Source organism: Cyanistes caeruleus, chromosome 31 (assembly GCF_971803275.1).
Source record: "Cyanistes caeruleus chromosome 31, bCyaCae1.hap1.1, whole genome shotgun sequence".
NCBI lineage: Eukaryota > Metazoa > Chordata > Aves > Passeriformes > Paridae > Cyanistes > Cyanistes caeruleus.
In genome coordinates this window covers 2272509-2292761 of record NC_141731.1, presented here as the reverse complement: position 1 = coordinate 2292761, position 20253 = coordinate 2272509, and the positions used below count along the sequence as shown (strand labels likewise).

At 45.6% G+C, this 20253-nt stretch overlaps 1 protein-coding gene and 1 long non-coding RNA gene across 2 annotated transcripts in view; both read left to right on the top strand.

Moving 5' to 3' along the window:
- The window catches only part of LOC147648689 (serine/threonine-protein kinase PAK 3-like), a 356261-nt gene that overhangs the window by 21195 nt on the left and 314813 nt on the right, over window positions 1-20253 (top strand). The gene's annotated exons all lie outside the window — the stretch shown is intronic.
- LOC147648700 (uncharacterized) lies at window positions 9294-19937 on the top strand. The gene is made up of 2 exons (XR_015279985.1): window positions 9294-9621; window positions 12372-19937. It is a non-coding gene; the product is annotated as an uncharacterized LOC147648700 (long non-coding RNA).

Below are 20253 nucleotides of genomic sequence, written 5' to 3'. Positions count from 1 at the left end.
CCTCTTGGGGGCCCACTTTTAAAGTTATCAAAGGCTCCAGATGGTATTTGTCCCCCCAAAAATAATAGAGCCCCTGACTTCCCTATTCTTCCTCTGGAGGTGTCTCTTGAAATATCTTTAGATCCCTCCTTAAGTGAGGGCATTCTCGTTTAAAATGCCCTTCCTTTTTGCAATAAAAACAGGTATTCCTGGGTTGTCCCGGGAATTTTGATTGTGCTGGATTTTTATTTCTTCCCTTTTCCCCACTTCTAGCCCCTGAGTGTTTAGGAGGAATTCCTGAGGGTTTTTGATTCAGATTTTTCTGGAAGGTGTTTTCCCTCATAGTGGCTATCATGATTTTTGCTTCCACTTTAGCTTTTTCTTCATCTCTCCGTACATAAACCCTTTGAGCTTCTCTTAATAAATCATTTAAGGGTTTGTCATGCCAGTCCTCCAATTTTTCTAGTTTTTTCCTAATATCTGGCCATGCCCGGGTGACAAAATTAACCCTTAGCAGGTCTTGTCCTGCTAGGGACTCAGGGTCTATTCCAGAGTATTGTTTCATATTTTTTCGGAGCCTTTCCAGCCATTCAGTTGGGGTTTCCTCTTTTCCCTGTTGTCCCTCAAAGGCTTTTCTAACATTTTGCCCTCGGGGCGCTCCCTCCTTTATCCCTTTGATTATCAAATTACGATAATCATTCATATTTCCCCTCCCAACTTCATCATTCTGGTTCCAATCAGGAGGTGCAGTTGGCAATTTCTGTTCTCCTGGTGGGCCTTGTTGGTTTTCTCTTTCCCATATTTTTATCCCAGCAGTTCTAATCATATCTCTTTCCTCTTGGGAAAACATTATTTTCATTATTGATTGCATTTCTTCCCAAGTGAAAATATTGGGCCCTAGGAATTGATCTAATTGTTCAGCTGTACCTATAGGGTCTTCTAATAGCCCTTTAATCTCCTTTTTGAAATTCCTAACTTCTGTAGAAGTCAAAGGAGCATTCACAAATCCCGTTCCCCCCTGGACTCCCCCCATAGGTACTTCTCGTAATGGGAATAAATTGATTTCTTGGTTCCACTCTCCCTGTCTATCTGTTTTTACACCCCCCTTCCCTTGTTTTGTATTAGTGTTGGTAACATAGAGATTATCAGGCTGCTTTTGAGCTTTAATTGCTCCCCTTGTGTTCTGATATGGTGCCCCTTCATTAAGAAGAGATGTTATCTGGGCGGCAGGCGCTGAACCCTCCAAAGGAAAACAGGCAGAAACAGAGCCCGGCAGGGAAGCTGGAATCCCTAGTGCAGAAGGAGTGAGGGTGGGGCCTGGCAGTGAAGCCAGGGCCGCCTGTGCCGAGCTGCTGGGGTCCGGCAGTGAAGCCGGGGCTGCTGCAGCCGGAGTGCCGGTGTCCAGCAGTGAAGCCGGGGCTGCCAGGACAGGGATGCTGGAGCCTTGCAGTGAAGCCGGGGCTGCCAGGGCAGGGATGCTGGAGCCTGGCAGTGAAGCCGGGGCTGCCAGGGCAGGGATGCTGTAGCCCGGCAATGAAGCCGGGGCTGCCAGGGCGGGTGGAGCAGAAGCCAGAGTCGGGACACCCAGCGCACTCCCCTGTTCGAAGGGGGGAGCAGGAGTTCCCGGGACGGGTGGAATTCCCAGCATCAGCGGGGGTGGGAGGATTCCCAGCGCCATTGGAGGCGGAGGAATTCCCGGAGGCTGGGGAACCCTGCGGCTGGCTGCAGCGGGGGGGCTCCCTGTGCCAGCGGTGGAGGCAAAGCATCCAGGGGGTCCCATTTTTTTTTATTTTCTCTTTGCTCAACCTCTGGAGTTTTAGATACTTTAAAAACTCTGGCTCCCAGAGGTTCTGTGTTTCCTAGCCAGCAAGAGGCATATTCTCTTTCTTCTGGATTAAATGGCTCTTTTGAATTCACAAATATATTTAGAGCCTGGCAGATCCAAGCCTCAGAGGACCCGTATTTTGGCCAGTAAACATGATCAGGTCTAATTTCCTTTTTTACCCACTCCTTCATGCAAAATTGGATCATTTTTACTTTGTCTTTCCCCTTTGTATCAGGATCTGAATCCCAATTTGCTAGCTTGGTCCCGAGGGGACTATCTTGAGGTATATCCTCTGGTATTTTATTAATTCTTTTTTCTCTTAAGGCCAGCTTACTGGTTCTCTGTCCCATTTTTCCAAGTGTTCTCTGTTTCAACCTACTCCTTTAAGCACCACTATTTAGAACACCAATTGTACTATTTTAGAATACCAATTTCACTCCTTTAAAACACCAGTTCACTTCTTTAAAATACCTATTTTAACTCCCTTAAAAAAAAAAAACAAACCACAAGTTCACTTCTTTAAAACACTAATTACCCTTCACAGCACCACCAACAAAAGCAACAAACCCCAAATCCTTCTTTCAATGCTCTTGTTACAGTCCACCTTCCCCCTCCTTCAAGATACAGTTATACACAATCTCTCATTCACACATGCATTCTCATTTCTTTAATAGGTTTTTCTCACTCATTTTTCACTCACACCAAGACAATACAATAATAAAGTACCTTCAATGTTGTTGGCCAACCCCCCCAGATTTTCTTGGGTACTGTATCCCACACTTCCCGTGGTTTGCACCCTCAACCTGGCAATATTCCCGGGGATTTATTATTTTTTATCCCCTTTTTGTCCCGTCTCCTAGTACACTGGACTTAGGAGAACTCCCGACTCCTTCCTTTCCAGGGGTTCAACCCCTCCCTGAGACCCCAGTCTCAGAAACCCCGGGGGGATTCTCTCACTCCTTTTTCTTTTGCTTCGTCCAATTCCCGGCCTATTTTCTCGCGAAAGATAGGAACCGCGGTACTATGGACTCCGCTCTCGCTCCGCAGGTCTGGGGTAACCAGCTTGCGTCTCATTCACACACATTCATCCCCCCGTTTCCACCCACCCTGATCAGTACTTACCAATTCCTGTTCAGGTCCTGAAAGATTATGGGATTTTGAAGGAGCGCTTTATTACCTTTATTTTTTATTTTTTTTTTTATTTTTCTTTGCTTTACTTGTCTCTCTCTTGTCCTCCGGGTGTTGCCCTGCTACCACTGATGACACCAGAAGAGCCAAAGCGGATTACCAAAACTGGCAAGGAGGCGCCGTCCTCCACCTGGAATCTCCTGGTTTCCCCGGGGCGAGGTGCTTAATCCCGGATGAGCCCACAATTTATGTGAAAAACGAAGTTCACTCCTGTAAAATTTTAAAAATGTTTAATAAAGACAATAAGAGACATAAAGAAAAGCAAAGAGATACGGCCGGGTGCCTTGGCGCGCTGCCAAGAGCACACCTGGTATCTCAGGAGTGTCCTTTTTATCCCATCCTTGCTGCGAGAGGTTAATGCATATTCAAGCATATCCCCTCCCTGGTTCCACCTTCTTGGATCATGGTTTTTTTCAATTTTATTTTCTGTTGGTCAGCATAATTTTTGCTGGTCTAGCTGGTCAGTATTATTTTGGCGTTTTTGATTTCCTTTCTGCTGCAGATGGTCACTTGTTGATAAGAGTCCAGGCCCCTTATACTTCCTCAGAGAGCAGATGGGCTTCATATCTTTCCCCCTTGCCAACGTCCTGGTACCGGCTTTTTGGTAACAGTTTGCTCTCCATTTCCTGCTGCTGATAACAGCCTGTTTTCCACAGCTTGATCCTCCCATTGTCTTGCCTGTTGGAGTTATCTTGCCTTCTCCAGATGAGACATATCCTTACCATTCAGAATTCCTATCTAAGCCTATAACTTGCTAAGGGAGAAAAGAATATAGTGAAAGCATATAATATATTTATCAGAATAATTGTGAAAAGCAAATATTTACAACATGAATTCACAACAGTCTGGTTCATGAGCTGCTTTCTTGTTTCCTTTGGTATCTGTTCTCATCTATTTTTCAACCGCAGTTTGAGTCATTTACTTTTCCAGAAATTCTGTCTCCTTCTGCTAATAGATAATGTGATCCCATCCCATGGTGAAATGTTGTGTTCCTCATCTGAGTGGATTGGTTGGGAGGAAGGTCAGGAGCTGGAGCTGTGTGGTTGGTTATTATTTCAATGACATCCTGTAATCTAATTATCCCATTGAAATGAGAAATGGTTTCTCTGGTACCTGCTATGAATTCATCAGGGTTCCCAGGGTCTGGTCCATGGTGTTGCAGGATTTGTTCTGGTGGTCGTTCATCTTTTCCCCATTTCTGGGTGCTCCCTCCAGCCAGGGCTGCATCAATTGTCAGCTTTTCTCTCATTAAATCATCACATACTTGGATTCCCAACTGATTTCCCTGAACTTGTGGCAGCAAATAAACCCCAGTGGTCTGATACACCCTATATAACATAGACAGAGACAGCACATGTTGGAGTGGGGACAGGGATGATTCTCCCTCACTTGTTTTAGTGAAGTTTTCACAACATTCTCCATTTTCTGTTTTCCTTTGCAGCTGAACCAATTTCTGCTGCAGAGTCAGATATCCTCACAATGGGCTGTGCCTTTAGCTGTGCAAATTCCATCTGTGCACGCAGGCAGAGCTTGGGCTGAGGGGCAAAGGGAATCAGCCCAATTCCTCCTGCAGGCAGGAAGCCCCTGGGCCATTGTGCAGGCTTTGGGCTATCCGTGTTAATTTGCATTTCTAAAGCTCCTCTCCTGGCTGCCTGGAACAAAGCTGCTCTTCCAGGGCAGACATGGGATGACTCACACGTGCCAGCCTCACAATGTGTTTGTGTTTTGTTTTGGTTTATTTTATTTTACAGTACTCTAATAAGTGTTTATGAGATAAAGGGTCACCTTTAAAGCTCTTCTAGTTTTTCAGAAACAGCCTAAAAGTGAACATCCAAAAACCCATACAGAATTTTTGCCATAACTATGAGCCAGGCACAAACATTCCCAAAAAATTTTCAAGGCAATCGAATTTTTCCTACTTCTCTCTCGGCCTAAAAATTGATTCTCCCTACCTTGGCCCAAACTGAACTGACAATATAAAATCAAGATTATTACAAAAAAAAATTTCTAATGGTGTAATCCTTTCACGGAAACTTTGGGAAAATCAAAAACTCTCCCGCAATGTCTTTAGTGCTAGAGAGTCAAGGCACAACGTGATTCTGGCCAGAATGTGCAACAGAAATCATTAAATCCATACTTAGGCTGGGTGTGCAGAGAAAATCATTCCATGACATGGGAATTTACTAGATTTTTCCAAAACTTTATACATTCTGACCCCATAGAAATCCATTGGTTTAATGTTCATTGGTTTGAAGGTGTGGAGCTGTTAGGATTTGGTTTCCTGTTGCAGCCGGATTTCTGTGCCTGTGATGGGAATTAGGTGGGCACTCCTGGATTTCATGCTCAGCCTTTTCCAGACCAGGTGTCTCCAGCTGTGCCTGGGGCAGTGTCTGGGGGAGATGTTGGTTGATGTTTGCTGCTGGGTGTTGATGTTTTGTTGATGGTCGTTATCTTAGGGGGAATCTTTTGGGCTATTCCCAGTCTGTGGAGATGTTAATTTCATCTCTGCTGAGTGGTGGAAAAGAAAGATTAAAATTCCTTTCCCCAAGGCAAAGGCAAACCAATTGTGAGCAGAGAAATAAGATTTGAAGCCATTTTCAAGTTGGTCTATTTTGCCAGCAGCTAATCCCAGGCAGGGCAGAGTGTGAGTGGAATTGAGAGGCAGAGTGGAATTGTCCCGGTGCCTTCCCCAGCAGCTGTGGCGAGGGCAGGCACAGAAAGGCCTGAAGCTGCAAGAGTGAGAGCAAGGATTGTCCCGCAGTGGCTGGAGATGGCAAAGGAGGGTGGCCAGGCCGAGGATTTGAGCAGAGGATCTGTGGGCAGGCACAGGGGCTTCCCCCGCTGGGGAGCCCTGGCTGCTGCTGCGTTGCCTTCAGTGCAGGCTCAGGGGTGGCCTGTTTAATATTCCCTTCCAGTTCAGATTTCTGAGTCGGCAAGAGCCATGGCTGGGGCATCAATCATTTTATTATTTTCATTTTGTTAAGTTTTGTTCTCTTTCTTATATCTACACCATAACATTGAGACTATCTGGGGCTAAAGAAGTCACAGAATGTTCTGGCTAGAAAAGAGAATCCTCAATCCAGCTCCTGCAATTCCCTGTTAATTGTAGGAATTGTTCAAGCTCCATTTTAGTCCTGGGTCACATTATTTCTGTGATTCCCTGAACCCTCTCAGGGTCAATACAAGACAAAACTTCCATCAACATAGGTCCCAAATATTTAACCATTTTCTCTACCATTTGCCCTTTCTTTTTTTTCAGATACTCAAAGCTGCTTTTTAGCCTGAAAATGAAGCCATTTCACAGAGGCTTCCTCTACCTCTTCTCTTTGTTTTTCTGACTGGAGCAAGTCATCCACATCCTGCAATAAGCCAGTCCCTGGGGGTGAGGTCAATTCCTTTGATATTTCCTGCAAGGCTTGCCCCAGTCAGGCCGGTGCTTCCGTGCATCCCTGCAGAAGGACCGTCCATGTCTTGAGCATTTTCCCTTCTACCTCTTGTTGCCAGCCCAAGGCAGAATTGTGTTTGCATCCTCTGGAAGTGGGCAGATCCCCAGAAAGCATCTTTTGCATCAAGTTGTGAATGGCAGCAGTGTGAGGAGGGCACCTGGTTGAGGCTGGTGTAAGGATCTGAGAGTGTGGGGTGCCTCGGTTTCATCATCTCATTTCTTCTTCTTGGGTCGTGCAGCATTCTGTGGATTCCATTGGATTTCTTGTTTGGCAGGATAGGAGCATTCTAGGGAGCCATCCCTGGCTGCCCAAGCCGTGCTATGAGCAGGACTCCCAGACAGGCTGTGGGCCCTTCCTTCCCTCCCTTGGAACAGGGGATTGCTTTTGGACACCTCTTGTCCTGGTTGCTTCAGAGAAATGTGGAGAGGCTCCATATCTAATTTTGCCAATTTCCCTGGGGCTGCCCACACTTGTGGGTTCACTTCAGCCATGGCTCTGCCAGACATTTGACACAGAGGTACAACAGAACCAGCCTCTATATCACCTTTTGCAACATTAATTTGCATTCCCTGCTTTGCCATCAAATCCCTTCCCAATAAATTACAATCACAATGGTGAGCAAATAAAAATTCCTGCATTTCAAACCCTCTCCCCACATCTGCTAATAGTGGCTGAATAAAACACACCCACTCATCTTTCCCACTTAGTGTCTAAATAATTAAAATATTCCCTAGCACCTTTAGGTGTAAGATTCCGAGTGGATGGAGAGGCCCCTGTGTCCATCAGGAAAGGTCTCCTCTGGATCCAGCCCCACCCTGGATGTTCCCAAGGGCTGCAGTGTGGTGGGTCCCTGGTGGAATGGGAGCTGTGCCACCGCTAAGAATGCGTGTCCATCAAGGGCTGGACTTGCTGGTGCTGAGGGTGCTGCTGTCTGTGCTTGCAGTGTCCTTGTGCCCTGCAGCTGGAAGGCTGATTCCTTGCCAGGGGCTGTTTGGGTGGGCTGTGCCCTGGCCAGGAGGGCAATGCCTGTGCCAGGTGCTTGTGGCCGAGGGTGTCCCCTGGGTGCTGGGGCCCCCTTGGGCCCTGGGCTTGATCCCTCAGGGGCTGTAGGAAGTGTGCCATGAACTTTGCCTTCAGCTTGGCCTTTTGCTCATCCCTTGCTGCATTCAGCTGCTGAGCCTTTGTGAGCAAGTGCTGCAGGGGCTTCTTCTGTCGCTGCTGCAGCCCCCTCAGTGCCTGTGGGTGCTCATCCTGTGGCAGCTGCTGAGCTTTCTGCAAAATCCTTCCTTTCTCCAGGGACCCAGCAGGAAATGCTTAAAAGATCATCTGGATCCTTGCAGGTCTAATCGCCATTTGTGAGCTGTTCCTTCCTCGTGCTGGCTGTGCTGAGGCTCCCCTCCCCAGCCCGTATCCCCGAGCCGGTCCCTGTCCTGCCGCAGTGTCCAAAGGCGGCCCCCCCGGCGGGCAGGGCCGGCAGCTCCACGGGGCCGGGCAGCGGCCGGGGCGTCCCGCAGCCTCCTGGGGGCCGGGGGCCACTGCCGGCCCTGCCCGGGGGGTGCTGGGCTCAGGCAGCGCCCGGCGCTGAGCCCCGGCTGCCCCACAGCCCCGGCCCGGCCCCACAGCTCCCCACAGGCCCCCAGCCCGTGCTCCCGGTGCCGCAGCTCTGCGCCCGCTCCTGCCGCTCCCAGCTCAGAGAAACCCCCTGAAATCCTCACCTCCTTGTTTTCCTCTCCTGGAAAACTGGGATACAAAGGATCTGAGTCAGCTGGCAAATGCTGAGGATAAGACCCTTCTGAAACACATCCCAATCCTCAGTGTTTTTTTCTTCCTCTTCTTTTCCATCATCCTTTTTCTTACCCCATGGATTCCTCCTGCTGCTTCTTGCCTTAAGCACATTCCTGCACACTCCCCTTCAGCCAATCCCTTCCCAGCACAGCAACACCATCCATCCCCTGTTGTCTAAATGCCTTCTGGACTTCCCTTCTTGCCCCCCTGGGTGTCCATGTCCTTAATTCCCTCTGGGAGAATGTGCAAACGACCTCCACATGCTCCCAAGGGACTCTTGAGAGATATTTTGGGGTCATCATCCCTTTGTCCAGGATGCCCTTCTAGCATTCCCTTTTCTCCCCTCAATGGTTCTACCTGGATCCCAGCTGCGCCCCTCCCCCCCGGGCCTTGGCGCCCCCCTGGAGGGGAATTTGGGGAGGTGGGAGGGGGGAGCGCCAAGGCCGGGCCCCCCCGCGCTGTGGTGGCGGGAGCGGCTGCAGTGGGGAGCGAGTGCGGGCGGAAGCGGCCGAGAGCCCAGCGCTGCCCCAGGCCGAGCTGGCCCAGCTGCATCCGTGCCCCTGCGGTGGGATGCTGTGGGACTGGGGGGGAAGAGGGAGGCGGCAGTGGGTGCTGGGCCTGGGGGCAGGAGGAGAAGGGAAGGAGAAGCGGGGTTGAAGACGAAAATGGGCATAGGATGCACGTGGGAGGAGAAGGTGGGATTGTGCAGGAGGAGAAGAAATAGTAGGAGGAAGAGGAGTGTGAGGAAGAGTAGGGCCACAGGAGGAGGAGGAGGAGCAGGAAGAGGAAGCAGCACAAGGTTCCTCCCTCCCTGTATGTGCAGTCCCAGGAGTGTTGCCCTGCCCACAGTCAGCAGGTGACTGGGGAGGGGTTCCACAATTTTCACTGGGCTGAATCTTGGTGTTTCTGAGCTTTATTGGGATAAATGTTGGTGGTTTGTTTTTTTGCAGGGGCTGAATCTTTCTGTTCTGGAGGGGGTTTTTCCTGGATTTGCTGTTTGGTAGTTTTTGATCTTTTTTTTGATGTTTGGAGGATGTTTGGACTGAATCTTGGTGTTTTGGTTTGTTACAGACAGCAGATGCCCAATGACTTTCTGAGATGAACTTGGGCAAGGAGGAACCCCCAGTCCAAGGCGTTCTCCTCTCTTTTTTTCCTCCTAACCAGGAATTTTCATTCCCAAACTGTGTCCAGATGAAAGAGGAGGAGAAAAAGCCACAGAGATCCCCCACAAGGAGGGGCTGCAAACCCAGTCCAGGGTGCTGCGAGGAGGAAAGATCCCCCCAGTGCCAGGAACACGGCCAGAGATCCAGCCGGAGCTCAGAGCTGGGGGAGAAGCCCCACAAGTGCTTGGAATGTGGGAAGGGCTTCAGCTACAGGTCTAGCCTGATCCGACACCAGGTAATCCACACTGGGGAAAAGCCCTATGAGTGTGGGAAATGTGGGAAGAGCTTCAGCCAGAGCTCCTACCTGAGGAATCACCAGGTGATCCACACTGGGGAACGGCCCTTTGAGTGTGGAAAATGTGGGAAGAGTTTCAGAGATATCTTTGGCCTGATGAGACATCAGGTGATCCACACAGGCGAACGGCCCTACACCTGCTTGGAATGTGGGAAGAATTTTGGTCACAGCGCCAGTCTGAGGGTACACCAGCGCATCCACACTGGGGAGAGGCCCTACAAGTGTCCCCAGTGTGGGAAGAGCTTTCGGACCAGCTCCAGTGTCCTCCTACATGAGCGGATTCACACAGACGAGAGGCCCTTCCGCTGCCCTGACTGTGGGAAGGGCTTCAAGCACAACTCCAACCTCACCGTCCACCGGCGCATCCACACTGGGGAGAGGCCCTACGAGTGTCCCCAGTGTGGGAAGAGCTTCTCACAGAGCTCTCACTTGACCCAACACCAACGGAGGCACCAGTAAGGGAAGCCCTGCGAGTGCCCCGAGTGCGGGAAGAGCTTCGTGCACTGCTCCAGCTCCATCCCCCATGGGAGGATGGGCGTTGGATGATCCCCAGTGACCCCCGTTGGGCAGAGCCCTGGTGATCCGTGGTCCTGGTGATGCGTGTTGGGAAGACACCTGGCTGGGAGGCTCCACATCTTCCTGGCTCCCTGTGGGCACCTGGATGAACACCAGGACAGGAACAGCATTGGGACACAGATCAACAATGGGAATTCCTTTGGGAGAGTGGATTTGTTAACTTTCAGTCCTAGTGAACCTTTTCCTGCTGCCTCAGGAGCTCTGTGGGCAGAGAAAAGGGGGTGATACCAGAGTGGGGGTCCCTGGAGGGAGCACACACGTTCTTGGGGAGGGAGGACATGACCCCTGGGACCCCCCCTCACCTTTTTGCTCAGGCAGAAGCTGAGCCCCAGTGCCAGGAAGACGAAGCCCAACAAAAAGCCCCCGATCCTCATCAGCTGTGAGCGGTGTCTGACAGCATCCCTGGGGGGTCTGCAGAGGTCAGGACCCCCAAAACCTCTCACAGACACCCCAAGCCACTCCAAAGACCCTCCCAGTCTCTCCCAGCCCACCCAGGACCCTCTGAAATCTCCTTTGGAGTCACTAATTTAAAAAAATTAAGAATTTTAGAAAAATTAGAGTTCTTAGCTAGAGATAGGCCTTGCTGGAACTAGTTAATGATTAAGTGAGAAGCGGGATCTGAGATAATGAATCTCAGACTTAGGTAAAAAATTCCTTTTCATTGTATGTTTGTTCAACTGTGCTTATAATGAGAAAAGAGAAACTGAGAAACGGGTTCAGGAAGATCACAGACCTTACATCTGGAAACCCATTTTAAAGTCACAAGGGAGAAAATTGGAGTTGTACCAAATGTCATTTGTAATGTCAACCATTGTAAAGGTAGAAAGGTGAGAGTGAGGAAGAGCGGTTTTCCTTCATCTCTTGATGACCCCTCCACACCAAAACGACCCCCTCCTCAAATTAGAGAGGTCTCATCTGTGTATTGAAAGGGTTAATATCTTGCCCAGGCCTGTGGCTGGTTACTCGCTCTCTGCTGGGGCAGCTGCCTGAGCTGTTCCTGCTGGATGATTTTCCCGTGGCTGCACTGGGATCTCAGCAGCCAGGCCAGCACTCAGAGGCAGCTTCAGCTCCCCCTGCCCGGCAGCTTCTGCTGAAACTCAGCGGCAGGAGAATTTCAGCCGAGCCGGGGGCTGGCCCGGCCCAGCAGCGCAGCTGGAAAGGTCTCGGCAGCCCCCGGGAACGGGACCCAGAGGCTTCCCGGGAGGGGCCAGCGCTGCAGCAGAGCCCGGCCCGGCCCGGCCCCGCCAGGGCCCAACAGGGGCCGGACCCCCGATACCTGCTCAGGGCCAGAAGAAAAAGAGAAAGAGGTTCCCAGGCTTGGGTTTTTGAAATGTGGTACTCACAGAGGCAGATCTAATTTTGAATGGTAAAAAACGTTGTCAGTTCTCAGAATGAGCCAAATATTCTCACCCTGAAGAATCTCATTAAGAAGAACCTAAAGCACAGTGGATATCCTGCTGCAGTTTGGTGGTTTTTTTCATTCCTACATAGTCTACATAATGTTTGAAATAAGTAGTGTTATAAATGACTTTCAAATTTCCAAACAATCAATCTAATTAATTGATAAAATACTTTAATAAATTTGAAACAAAATAATAAAAGAATACAATTTAGTAAAAGAATACAATTTAGTAAGAAAGCTACAATTTAGTAAATATATTCAGGTACATATTTTTCTATATATATGTGCTGTTGAAGAATGGCTCGCTTCTCGATGCCACAGCTCCTTGGAAGGCCTGCACAACCCTGACTTTGAGCTAGCATAAGTCCTTGGCAAAATATTGTATCAAAGAAATGAAGAAGACTAAGTGTTAATAAGACAATGAAGAATAAGAATTTAGGGTGAGAAATCTGCTAAATGTATCTTAATAAGCTTTACTAAAAGGTATCTTCTAGAGCTTGGGTGTTATGAGCTGGACCAATAGAAATGTAGAAATTAATGTGTGAAAACCAGCAATTATTCAATCATAGTAGAATACAGATGGCATGTTAGCTTTTCAAAATACTATAAAAATGTAGCTAAGATTGTAATAAATTTGGAACAAGCTGCTAACTCACATTGGGTCGTCTCTTGATTCCTGAACCTGTCTCCTACATTTTGTCGCCCAAAACAGGGACCCAGGGATTACAAATAAAGCCTGCACGCTGCCTGAGGACCTTGTCAAGAGGCTCAGTATTGCAGAAATGCAGTAAAAGAATCCAGTGGATCCTGGATTAAGGAGAGAAGGCGATTCGGCACAAAGAGCCTGGAGAGGTTAAGAGGATCTGAGGGCCATCCTCCAAAGTGCCGGTAAGACCGCTGCCTCGGGAAATGGATAGAGAGGCGGCATTATCGCTGCTGGCAGAATTTCTCACTAAGCGAGAGGCCAGTGTGAGCACAAAAAAGCTCCAAGAGCTATGTAAATGGGCACAAGAGAAGGGATTTATGCAAGATCCCACAGAAATCTTTAACCGAACAGAGTGGCAAAAAATTGGAGATGCCTTATGGGATGCCACTATTGATGGCAGTAAATCTGCTAGAGACCTTGCTACCACTTGGAGAGAAATTATTCATGCCCTAAATCAATACCAAGCTGAAAAACGTATGGCACTAGCTGCACAAAAAATGTTAGGAGGGGAAGATATAGAAGTGTCAGCAAAATCAAGTTCTCATTTATTCACTGACCCTAGCCCTGCAAAAGGTATTAAAGTGCCTGTCATAACAAGTGCAAAAGAAATTGCCAATCAAGAGACAGGACTGACCTCAGTAACTCCAAATGCACCCCCCTTATCTCCTGTGAACAAACAACGCAACACAGAAACAGGAGGCAAAGACTGTACAATTTCCCAATACCGTACAACTAGTGCTAAAAACTCTGAGGATGAAAGCTCAGCTGACGAAGCTGATGGAACACCCTCTGATATTACAGTTCCAAAACATGAGAGGCCATCAGATAAACTTTTAGAAAAAGTAATTAAGAAAACAAGCAATCTAAATACTCATGGAAGGCAGCCAGTAGGTGACATGATAATCACCACCTCAGGGGGAATGGAAATACGACCAGTCGAATCTCACAGTCACTGGTCTGCAGTAATCAGGGATGCTATTTTAGAAGGACAATGGGAAGCTGCAGCTGCCTGTTCTCCACATGCCTATCCAGTACAGCAAGGAACTCTTGCTAATGGCCAGCCTGGAGCACAATATACACCTTTTGAATGGAAATTAATGCAGCAATTATGAAATACAGTTACTCAATATGGACTACATTCAGAGCCCTCTAAGCAAACGATTAATTATATCTTTGCGTCTAATGTTTTGTCACCTGACGATTGTATGGCCATAGCAAAACTATTACTCACTCCCTCACAGTATGTATTGTGGGAGCGAGAATGGGAATCTGGCTGTAAGAGAATTATAAATACACCACGACAGCCAATTGATCCTCTTCATGGTGTCACTATCGATATGTTAATGGGCAAAGGTATCTATGCCTCAGCGGCACAGCAATTACAATTTCCAGCAGATTTGCATAATGCATCTGCTGAGGAAGCAAAGCAAGCCCTGTGGAGGATTCCAGCTGATAAAAGAGCACAAGCTACACCACTGTCAAACAGGGAATGAATGAGTCTTTTGACTCTTTTATTAACAGACTTGTTGTTTCACTTGATCAGGCAACAGACCTAACTGCTGAAGTACGAGAACAATTAACAAGGACTTTTGCATTTGAGAATGCAAATCCAAAAGCTAAAATGATACTAGCTACTCTCCCACGCACAACTGACTGGGGAACAATGTTAGAATGCATGTCCAATGCAGTGTATCAACAGCAAGCTGCTTTTATGTCAGAGGCTGTAGCTAGTGCTGTGAAAAAACAAAATGAAACAATGTTAAATGTAATAACCACCCAAAACCAAGCTTTTGCTGCGGCTTTAAAACCTCTTGTAAAAGGAGGATGCTCCTGACTGACAAATGTTTGCTTTCGGTGTGGAAAAACTGGGCATTTAGGAAAGCAATGTAGCGTAGGCAATGTATGGTGTAGTTATTGCCAATCTAATACTCATGCTACCATGGCATGTCGGTGTTCGGGAAACGGGCGAAAGAGCGCGAAAGGCAGTCGCACACGGATCACAGTAACTGCCCCCGAGACCCAGAGTTATGCCCTGCAACCGCAGGAAGCCTGGGAATCGACTTGGAAACAGCAGTAGGAGTTACCCTTGCAGACAATCAGCCACAAAAGATACCTACAACTTTCAAAGGTCCAATTCATTCCTCTAAACACAATGTAGGAGCATTATTGCTAGGACGTTCATCAGCAGGCTTAAAAGGTATCTTAGTGATACCAGGACTCATTGATGCAGACTACACGGGAGTTATTCAAATTGTTGCATATACACTGCATCCGCCTTTGTTTATACCTCAAGGCAGTAAAATTGCACAAATAATTCCCTTTCAAAATCTTGTATCTGCAATGATGAAAGGATCCAAACCTATGTGACCCATGAGAGGAGATGCTAGCTTTGGTTCAACAGGACCAGTTACAGACCTAACACTACGAATGCATGATCGTCCTGTTCAAAAAACAACCATCATAAATGGAAAAGAACAGATAAATATACAAGCACTGTTAGATACAGGTGCAGATATTACCATCATTTCTAGTAAAATTTGGCCACGCTGTTGGCCATTGCAAACAACCACAACTGCTGTGGATGGAGTTGGAGGAGTGTCTGCAGCTGCTTCAGTCACACCTAATCCTCTAACATTTGTGCTTGAAGGGAAAAAGGCCCGTGCAGTTGCAACAGTAATACCTTTGCCAGAAGGAACATTTGCCCTCATTGGTCGAGAATGTTTAACTCAATGGGGAGTGGTACTAACTACCCCAGACTGGGTTTTCTCACAGCGGTCCCTGCAGTGCAGCCAGCCCCATGACAACTGACCTGGAAAAGTAATGATCCTGTGTGGGTGGAGCAGGGGCCGCTAAGTGAGGAACGGCTGCAAAAAGCACATGAATTGGTTAAAGAACAGCTTAATGCAAAACATATTAAACCATCAGTAAGTCCACGGAGTACACCTATTTTTGTTATACCCAAGAAATCAGGAAAATGGAGACTTTTGCATGACTTACGAAAAGTTAATGAACAAATGCAGCCCATGGGAGCTTTACAACCAGGATTACCTTCACCTGCAATGTTACCACAAAAGTGGCCACTGTTAATTGTTGATTTAAAAGACTGTTTTTTCACTATTCCACTACATCCTGATGATACAAAATGGTTTGCATTCACATTACCTGCAATTAATAAAGAGAAACCTAGTGAGAGATATGAATGGATTGTACTGCCTCAAGGAATGCACAGTAGTCCCACCATGTGTCAGTTGTTTGTGTCCACAACTTTGCAGCCAATACATGAACAATGGCCACAAGCTATCATCTGTCATGATATGGATGATATTTTCATTGCACAGGAACACCCTTTTACAGATGAACAATTAAAGGTACTCACATAAGTATTGTCTAATGCTGGATTACAAATTGCTCCTGAGAAAACCTAAAAAACTGCCCCATGGAAATACTTAGGGTGGCAAATTAGTGACAGCATAATACGTCTACTGAAAGTAACACTGAATTACAAAATACAAAATCTTACAGATGTGCAAACTTTAATAGGTGATTTACAATGGGTCCGCACTGTTGTTGGAATTACTAATGAAGATCTTGCCCCCTTGTGACCTTTATTAAAAGGAACTAACCCTGCTGCTCCAATTGTTCTCACAGAAAAACAGCAACAATGTATTTAATATCTTGCTTCTTTACTTGTTACCAGATGGCCGTGTGTAATAAATTTACCGCTTTGGTTGCTCGTTATTTCACAGCCTTCTTCAGTGTGTGCCATCATTGCTCAATGGCAGAAGAAAAACAGGGGAGACTATCTGGTTTACATAATTGAGTGGGTCTTTGTATCAATGCAACCTAAGTGTAGCTTACAGACCCGGAGGGAACAAGTGGGAGAGACAATTAAAAAAGGTTGTGATCGTACAATTGCTGTTTCAGGGAATGAACCAGTGAGTATTCATATCCCAATGACTGCTGCTGATCTTGAATGGACAATGCGTCACTCTTATCCTCTTCAGCTTGCATTATTGGCATACAATGGGCAAGTAACTAATGAAATTCCAAAAAGTAAAATTATTCAAATATTGAAAGATCATAATTGGATTCAATTGCCTAAACATTCATTTAAAGAGGGACATACAGTTTTTACAGATGCTGGTAAAACAACCAGACGAGCAGCTATTGTCTGGCAGCAACAGGGATCTTGGACTTACCATATTTTGCACGCTGAGCAGGGAGACTCATTACAGACTCTTGAACTAGCAGCTGTGTGCTGGGCTATGTGTCGGTGGATAAATTGTCCCCTTCATGTGGTTACAGATTCATTTTATGCTGCAGGTATTTTGAAAAGGATTGAGGATGCTTTTATTAAGGAAACACAAAATAAACAGTTAATGCAGTTGTTTCAACAAATACAACAAGCTACACGATTAAGATCAGCACCATATTGTGTAATACTTATTAGAAGTCATAAATTTCAAGAAGGCCTTGGTCTTGGCAGTTATATTGCAGATCAATTAGTTGGGTGCAGAGAGTTCCTCTCAATCAGTTTGAGGCTGCTTGTATGGCTCACAAACAGTTTCATCAAAATGCAGAGGGCCTACGAAGACAGTTCTCATTATCAATTTCAGAAGCACAAGGAATTGTGCAAGCATGTCCACAATGTAGTCATCATGGTCCTGGGTTAGGGATAGGCTTTTTAACCGTAGAGGGTTAAAAGCCCTAGAGATATGGCAGATGGATGTTACCCATGTTTCTGAATTTGGCAGATTAAAATATGTACATGTTACTGTAGATACCTATTCAAAATTTGTATGGGCTGCAGCCCAGACAGGAGAAAAGAGTTTGCACGTAAAGAAACATTTAACCCAATGTTTTGCTATTATGGGGGTCCCAGAACAAATTAAGACTGATAATGGCCCTGTATATGCCAGTGACAATATTAGAAAATTCATGCAGCAATGGGGAGTTGAGCATATTGAAGGGATCCCAAAGTCTCCTACAGGACAAGCAATAGTGGAAAGAACTAATAGAACCTTAAAGGAATATCTTAACAAATTCAAAGATATCTCTGACCCAAAAGAAAAATTAGATGAAGTTCTTTTTGTAATTAACCATTTGTGTGTTTTTGCAGATTGTCAAGATCCTCCAGCTGTCATACATAATGGATGTGTAAAATCAAGTGTTGTAACTAATGAAGTATTTGTTCATTACAGAGAGCCTAAAACAGGACATTGGATAGGACCAGCCAAAGTCCTGTTTAATGGCTGAGGCTACGTGTGTGTTGATACCCCTTACAGGACCGTTATGGGTGCCGAGTAAATGGACACGAGCCGCGATCAACCACATCAACAGTGGGATATCACAGTCAGACTAGAGAAAGTAGATGGTGGCAAGAAAGTAAACGGTGGCAACTTGCCCTTCAACCATTAGTGAGAGAAGTCAATTATCTATTGGGTGTACAAGTTGATTATAGAAGTACGTATATTGGAAGTGTTTATTTTTCTGTTTATCTACAATGGGTTAAAGAAAAATTAGAAGGTATAAAGTGTTGGTATTGTAAAACCACAGAAAAATTGTGAATAAGAATTGTGTGTGAAGGTTGTAAAAGAGATTTGTGGGGATATCAGAGATCAGAACCTCATAGAGGTTGTCTTAGGTGTTATAGAGAAATTTACCATTTAACTCCACTTGCTGCACTGACAAAATACTTAAATTGTTCTTTAACACAGGCAGAAGCCTTAGCATTATGGGAAAATGGGAGTGCATTAGAAAGAGCCAATCTAGTATTTAGAATTCAGAAAATAGCAACTTTTACAAAACTTGCTCAGAAAACTAATATAATTGCAGCACAGTGCAAAAAATGTACTATTTCACGTAGACAGTGGGAAAGAGTTCAAAATGGCAACTGGCATTTTCATTCTCATAATTTTACCTTTAATAACAGCCATATTAACTAGAGAGAGACCATAGATCCATGGGAAAATGTATGGGTTTCATTTGCTCGTAGTTTAAATACTACGACCTTCTGTGCTAGTCTGTCGACACCTCAGTCTCCTTTCATTATTTGTCTGATTGGTGTTCCAGTCAATGAATCAAGGTGGACTTTGGTAGACAAGGCAATGAAAGAGACTCAGGACATTTTTAAGACAAGGTGTCTAGGGAATGGATATAAGAATTTTTCACAATGTACGGAGAATTATGATGTTTGGAATGATCATCTTCCAGAAGGCCCTGAGCCACAAGAAATTGATCTAGCAGATTCATTAGATGCTGCTTATTGTATTTATCTAAATGCTAGCAAAAAATTGTGTGCAAAAGGTACTGATCAAAGATGTGAACAATCCAATATCATCACATTGACAAGTCCAACTGGCAATTTTTTGCAGTGGTGTGCTAAAATGGTGAGGAATGTATCAAACCCTGTATTTGGGACTCAATCACCTTGCAGACTACCAGCAGGTTATTTTCTAATTTGTGGTAACAGAGCATGGGAAGGTATCCCATCACAACCTGTTGGAGGTCTTTGCACAATTGGACAACTCAGCGTGGCACTTCCACACCATCATCCTAATAGCACACATCGTGTCAGATGGAATAGAGATCTTAGTCAAATTTTGAGTTCTGACTGTGATGATAATTTGGATTTATGGAACAGATGGCAAGTGTTTTTTGCTTCTACCATTTTGCCAGGTGCTGCTGCTGTTAGAGCTCATCGCAATTTAAAGAAACTTAGTTGTTGGGTTGTAAAACAAGCAAACGGTACTAGCAGAGTACTTTCTGAATTAGCAATTGATATCGTCACAAGTTCAGCATGCAGTGCTGCAAAATTGAGCAGGCATTGATTTTTTGTTGTTAGCACATGGTCATGGATGTGAAGACTTTGATGGTATGTCTTGTATGGACTTACAAGATCATTCAGAATCCATCCACAAGGAAATTCAAGAACTCATGCAACATACACAGAAGATCAAAGAAGATGTGGGATTCTTTGGGATTGATGGACTGACTGATTGGCTTGGACTGACAGGATGGGTTAAGAGTTTATGTAAAACAGGATTATTAATTATCTGTGTTATGATCATTGGATTGTTATGTGTTAGTTGTGCAATATCCTTTGCAATTTTGTTGGATATTGCAATATCCTTTGCAATATCCAACAAAATCAAGTGTTTGTTTGTTAAGGTAACCAAAGTCATGGTTGTGCAGACAGAAAACGGGGGAATTGTTGAAGAATGGCTCGCTTCTCGAGGCCATAGCTCTTTGGAAGGCCTGCACAACCCTGACTTTGAGCTAGCATAAATCCTTGGCAAAATACTGTATCAAAGAAATTAAGGAGACTAAGTGTTAATAAGACAATGAAGAATAAGAATTTAGGATGAGAAATCTGCTAAATGTATCTTAATAAGTTTTACTAAAAAGTATCTTCTAGAGCTTGGGTGTTATGAGCTGGTCCAATAGAAATGTAGAAATTAATGTGTGAAAAATAGCAATTATCCAACATAGTAAAATACAGATTGCAGGTTAGCTTTTCAAAATACTATAAAATGTAGCTAAGATTGTAATAAATTTGGAACAAGCAACTAACTCACATTGGGTCGTCTCTTGATTCCCGAACCTGTCTCCTGCAATGTGCATACAATTGGGCAGTGGTTACAAATGGTTAAGGCATAAGCAAAACCAACGGGGGTACAGGGGGTGCTTCTCACCTCACCTCACCTACAAAACAAAGCACTTCAAGCTAACCTTATATACTGTATGCTTATAAATATTCATTCACGTTTCCCGTAAGTTTCCTCCTATTTCTGATTTTGCTGACTTTACGTCACTTTTCTTCAATGGCACATGCTTCACTTGTTGTTCGGGGGTCTTCAGTATTCTTTTGGGGGTCTTTTGGCAAAGG